The sequence below is a fragment of the Bidens hawaiensis genome, unplaced genomic scaffold, assembly GCF_021521415.1.
Source record: "Bidens hawaiensis isolate Kalapana, Puna unplaced genomic scaffold, B.hawaiensis_p1.1 tig00018215_1, whole genome shotgun sequence".
NCBI lineage: Eukaryota > Viridiplantae > Streptophyta > Magnoliopsida > Asterales > Asteraceae > Bidens > Bidens hawaiensis.
The window spans coordinates 235,328-242,125 of NW_027492753.1; positions in this window are offsets into that span (position 1 = coordinate 235,328).

A 6,798-nucleotide genomic window follows, 5' to 3' on the forward strand; every position below is an offset into this window, starting at 1 on the left:
ACTGCACCGTCAGCCGGACGTTCTGCCTCCCACTCCGGTGCCAAACCGTATACGTTTTTTACATCATTAAAGTCTTTGTCCTTGATATTACATCCAACCTCATGGATGGCAGGAGGATTCTTCTTATCACCGGCCATCGTAATGTTATATGGACAAAGAAACAGAGAGCAAAGTTTTAGAGATCTCAAATTTGTGGATTAATTGAAAGAAAAAGTTTGAAAGCGATAAGAATGAATAAAAGGTCACGAATTACTTATTTATACTCATCGCAATAAATGCGACTGATGGGTTGACAGAGGAGAGAGAGAATGCGGGCCGTTGGATGATCAACACGTCAGGCGGGAGATTCAAAAAAAGTGTATACAGGCCATCATAAGATGTCATACACGTCTTATCAATAGTCGTTTAGAATTCCTCTCTCCGCCACATCATCAGCGTCATCCAACTTGCATAAATTCGAAAATCAAAAACGTCTTACAAAGATATTATCGTGTAAAGCAAGTATAACAATCATGGGGCAAAAAAAAATTCTTTCCATTACTATCCAAAAAATGATTACAAAATATGGAAAATAATTACAAGCCTTACGATCTAGACCTATTCTATGGGTTAGGGGCTGGCTTGTCTTCCGGAGCATTTGGAGAAGCATCCTCAGATGAGGAGTCTTCAGATTCGTCGTCCAGATAAACCCGTAATTCCTTCACACCATCATCGGCGGACGTAAATTCCGGGAGCATGTTCTGCAGCGGAAAGACCAGAGTATCATACTCATTGACCCGCATGTCATACTCTTGTTGGGGGTCAAGGCCATGAAGAGGATGGCTCTCAAATTATTGGCCGGACTGAGCAAATGTCATCCCTTCATTAAAGCCTTTCATCCGGCCAACTTCAGAGGAAGAAGTCATCAAATTTACAAAGCAATCAGTTAGCTCAGTGCTTCCCTTGATGTGCCGGATGACTTGACAAAGAATACAAGAAATACATTAGCATGACAAACATGAATTGTATAGATGAACAACTTATGAGGGAAACTCAGGGAGTCAAGTTCTCGGGCGAGGAACCATTGTCGGTCTCGTTCAGCATGCTCCGCCCTGCATCGAAGTTCTTGTAGTTCACTGTTTACTTCAGAGGCGCGAGTCTCTGCTTCCGAACGAGACTGTAGCAAGTAGTCATAGGCAGACTGCATTTCAGTGGCAGTCTTGTCTTTAAGTTCTGACTGTTCCTTCTGCATCTTCAGCTCGGCTTCGAGCTCTTGAATCATATTGCCCTGGAGGGTCACTTGGTTTTCGAGGGCTGCGTTTGCTTCTTGAACCCGAGCCAGGTCGTCTTTTTTCTTTTAGGTCTCAGCCCGGGCAGCCTCAAGAACAGCATTTTGCTTCTCATGGGCTTCCTTCCATCATTTAGCAGCATCAAGATTTTGATCTTTTTCCTTTTGGAGTGCAGCTTCGGCATCGGTTTGTTTCCACCTAGCTACACTCGCCGCCTTACGATGCTCTTCAGCTTCTTTCTTTGCAGCATCTACGGCCCGAGAGGCCTCGCTTAGCTTCTCGCCCATTGTGCGCCACTCGCGTAAGATTTCCTGGCTACAGGCCAAACTGTTAGCCAAGGAAACGGATAAGTCTGTATGAAGTTCATGGCAGGAACGATTTTGTTGGTGCGTCATTTCGGCAGGAGGCACGCAGTGTTTAACGAAACTCATGCAGGTTTCGGGGTCAGAAAACCGAGACCCATTAACAATATCTCAATAAGGGACAAATATGTCGTAATCCCCTCCTAAAATTGCATCCCCAAAATACTGGGAACTTGAAGTGTTGAGACGGATGGGGATTGAGGAAGATTGTTGAGGGGCACTTTGCGTTGAACCCTCTCCAACATCGTGGACAGATAGTCCAAACTGAAAATTCCCTCCTGCACCCGTAGTTAAGGGTGAGGAGGTAGAAAAGTTTGATGAGCAGATTGGGAGGGAGATTCATGAATCATAAACCAGCTTCATCCACAGCTGGGTTAATTCCTTCATAATCAGTGACTCCCCCAGCTTGGAAAAGATAGTCCAAGGATTCGTTAGCCCCCGCCTGAACATTCGACCCCTCCACATTCACTTCAGTCGGAGGGGTTGGCGGCTTATCTACCATTTCTTTCTCTGAATGAGGAGATAATTGTTTCTCAACTGCAGGAGTTGGCGTGGGTAGTCTCTCTGATGTGTCATCCTCGGCAATAGATGGATCTGCACAGGAATTGCATTTTAAGTCATGCTTCAAAAAAAACATACCATTAACAGTCTTCAGGCGTTCCGCAAGACTAGGTTGCATTTTCTTAGGACGACGGGTCCGTTTCTTCTTGGTTACAGGCTCATCTTTGGTGTATGTAGAACTCGTACCCGCGTCACTGGCTTGGGAAGACCCAAAAGACCTCTTATGTGCCAACTCTGCCAACAAGTGCGACACAAGTGAAACCTCAGAAGCATCATCAAAGTATTCTTCCTCTGAGGATGATGACTCGTCACTCGATGACAGAATGACGAATACCCCCTTAGAGGTAAGCACAGTAAGAGGAGGAGGTTTTAGAGTATACGCACCTGTTTGAAAGGTAGTGTCCAAGACTATGGGTTCGACGCACACCTTGACCGGAAAAAAGAAGTATTTCGCGGTCTTCTCAAGAATAGGTGTATCCCAAGCCTTCCGGATGCTTTTCATTACATGACCTCTGTCATCAAACAGAGCATTCAATATAGGGCCTAGACCTGAAAAGAGAAACACCAAAATAAGTCGTATAATCCTATTGTAATAATAGGAGAAAGGCAACTTACGTTTATCTAGCCCAATAAAAACAGGTTCCAAGTAAACAAACGGCCATAGACGGCTCATGCCTGCCCACACGAGGGCTTCCTCGGGTAGCGCCCGCATAGGAGTAGGATTGGAAGCCAAAATGCGGAACCACTCTTACCCCTCGTGGGGAGAAGGGATGATATTAGGGAGCGCCTCATTAACCGGACGGCGTACCATTGTGTCCGGTATCACATCCTCGGAAATCCAGAAGAACTTGTTCTTCCAGTCTTTGGAGCCTCCCTCGACCTCTTGACCAATCCTCCTATTAGTTATCGCCTGACAGGTAAACCACCCATTTTGGTTGACCATTCGGTAAAAAACAACAAATCGGTCAAGACGGGGCACCATATCATGAGCCATACACACGAATTCGTAGTGGCGAATTCGCATGACAGCACAAGGATGCAATTGAGACAAATGTATCCCAAAAGCACCAAATATTCTCATAAAAAACTTTGTCACAGGAAGACGGAAGTTTCCATAGACAAAGAAATCTGAATAAACAGCCATCTTCCCAGGAGGCGGGAAACTGGCTATAGAACCGGCAGAGGGGAATTCGGGTCCCCACTCCAGTGGAATACCATAGGTCTCAATGAGTTTTTGATACTCAGACTGGTCCCATTGGACCTCTATCTCATCGATTTCAGATTGTATACTCGTCATTATAATAATGTCCGACAAAGTAATAGATGGCTTCAGGAAAGATTGGGTAAATAATCGAAGGTTTCAAAGCAAGATAATATTCAGAGTTCAAAGGTGATAAAACCTCGATGATAAGTTAACTCCACTATTTATACCCATCGCAATTAATGCAATGGGATATGAACAGTGGAGAGAAGAAAAATCACCCAATAGACAGATGCCACGTCACGCGAGAAATTCAAAAAAGGGAAAAAGTTGTACAGTCGGGTATAGTGACAGCCGTCATAAACGTCTCGTCGCCTGCACACGCGCCTGCGAGTGGTCAACTTGTCCTTTTTCATGATTATCCACAGCAACAAAAGATATTTCTCAATAACTTGCAGAATAAAAATCCCCAAATACACATTAAGTCCAGAATTTCACCCGCATAAAATACTTCACACGGAAGAAACACTGGACTGGGAGGACTTATAGGGTAGGGTACCAAAAAGACCCAAATACCCTTAAGTATTACCCGCGGGTCAATTAGAAGTCCCTCATAAGGCACCCACGGGACATATGGACCACCCTCATAATTATTGGCGGAGGAAACACCCTCACAAGGAATGATGAAGCATCCTAGCACCCTCAGAAGTCATCCGCGAGACGGAACATTTGTACGCGTAAATAACCATGAGGTAATGCCCCGGGACAGCTGTCATTAACCGGTAACATTCTAGAAGATCTACCAAGATGCTTTCTTGAGCAATACGTGATCCCTCAACCAACCAGAAAAGGACACCTGGCAAGGCCGTTATAACCATGCACATGGCCAGGGTTGTATACTATCCTATCATATGAAGACACGTGTACAGGTTGTTATACATGCACATGCAACATATAAATTGAACCTATCATATGAGGACACGTGTCCAGGTGGTTATACGAGCATCTTCTAAAGAGACAGCTGGCCCAATCACCTTCCCACACCCTTCGGCTATAAATACCTTCTCAATCATCATGAGGTATTCATATAATCACTCCAACTGTACTCTCACTATTTACTTAAGTACTTTATCTTCGTTGTAATTGTACTTATTCTCACGTCGGAGGGTGGTTACGGGAAGACCCCCCCCCCCTCTTGTCCTTCCCGTAACGAGCTCACGGTGTCTGTTTTGCAGTTTCACGTCACTGGACTTTGGGAATTGAGTTCATATCGTATTGGCAGTTAACCGTATCCTACCCAGTAGACTTATTGGATCTAATACCCGTTAAGGGGAGCAGATCCGTGTTTCTTCTGACCATATGGATACGTTATCCTGGCATATGTTATGGATCAGTTATCTTTAGCATGTGTTCCAGATCCTGTCAGGATCAAGGATCCTCAGTATTTATTATTTACTAACGATTGTTTCATGTGTATAACATTATATTTGACAGATGTAACGGCTAGGAGACCAAGTCCAAGGTATAACTTCGCAGTCAAAGCCATTAAGCCACGTGATCAAAGCATGAAACGTTTATATTGAAGACAATGGCGGATTTTAGGAAACTTAATTAATACCTTTATTATTCATAAAGTCATTGAGTTATTATGTTTATGTGTATATATTGAGGCTATGATCAGCTAGGAAACACACACAATTCACTACGAATACAACAGCAATACACACACACTTAGAAAATATTGTATCACTGGTCATAATCTCCACCATTGTAACCCGAATTTTTATTAATAAAGTGTTGATAGAAAATTTGTCATCACCTGGGGTTTTTGTGCCGGCGATCCGACCAAGATCAAGGGATTTTCCTCGTAACAAATCACGGTGTTCTTCATTATTTCGTTCATACAATCGTTGTTAATATCGTAGCACTATACCTCACATTTACAGATTTGGATACATTATCCTTAGCTGATATTTATCCAAAACAAACACAGTTCTAAATATCAGAGTTAATTAAAACTTTCGTGGAAATAAAATAAGTTAACCATTCATTACAAAACATTCATAACTTTTTTTTGAAACATAACTTAAAATATCTTATTAAAACAGCGTGACAAATCTTCAGATGCTAGCCTAGTCAGAACTTGCCATGTGTCTCCCTCGGGCTAGCTGCTTCAGTCTATTTACCTGCGTGCATGCTAAAAGTCAGCTATGTTGAGTGCGTTCTAGTTAATCAGGTAACATACAAAACGTTCACATATGCATCCGAAGATACATATTATTATTTAACCTACTTACCTTTCTTTCATACATTCGTAATTATATAACTCCATTCTTTCTTTCTTTCATACTTTACATTTATTCATACTTTACAAACTTATACGTTTTAAAGAGCATTACGCCCTACTGCCTCGAGTATTATTAGGGCTCGGTCCATTTTCTGCCTTGGATATTAGTAGGGTCTGGTCCTTCTTCCTCGAGTATTATTAGGGCTCGGTCCCTTTCTGCCTCGTATATTAGTAGGGTCCGGTCCCTTCTTCTGTACCTTACCATTCTTTTATATTTATTTATAACTTTCATACATAAAATACTAACATACAAATATCATCCATACATCATACATAAACAATCACATCTTCAAACTATCACACGGTGGTACATGCAATATCTGATGATCGTTCACGCACCGTCAGGTATTCATTCATACATAAATCATATAAGGCATACACTTAACACTTAAGGTAAGTGTATTAACTAATCACATCGAGTATGCACACAACCCCGAAAACATAACAAAGAAATGGGACTAGAAACTCACCTATAAGCGATTCCTCTATAAATTTACGGTAATGTCCTTCTTGAGCTGTGCTCGGCTAACTTTATATCAATTAGCAAGCATCACTTAACTACTCCTAATTATATCATATTCCTAGGTTATTTTAACCCCTACGGGGGTCCGGGAGCAGCGCCCCTGGCAGCGGTTTTTCTAGGGGCGGCAGCCCCTAGCGGGGTACAAGGGGAAGAGCCCCTGGCTGGGGTTAAGCCAACCAAATCTTCATTAAACGTTACCTTTCATTAATAAGTCTTTACAAAAAACCTCATCAGGAAAAATGAAGTTCAATTATTTAATCAAATCAAATATTCGTTTTAAACATTACCTTTTATTATTAATTATTACTTATTCCTAGTCCATTTATCGTATAAGTTCATGTCTATCGTTTACGTACGTATACGTTGTTTATCTTTCTTTTATTTCGTAAAAATAATTTTCACGTATAAGTACAAATGCCGTATAAGTTACTATTGGCGTATAATTCGTTTTTTACGTATAAGTCTTCTTCGCGTATAAACTATTCCAACGTATAAACTGTTCCAGCGCATAAGTCATTCATATACGGCATATACAT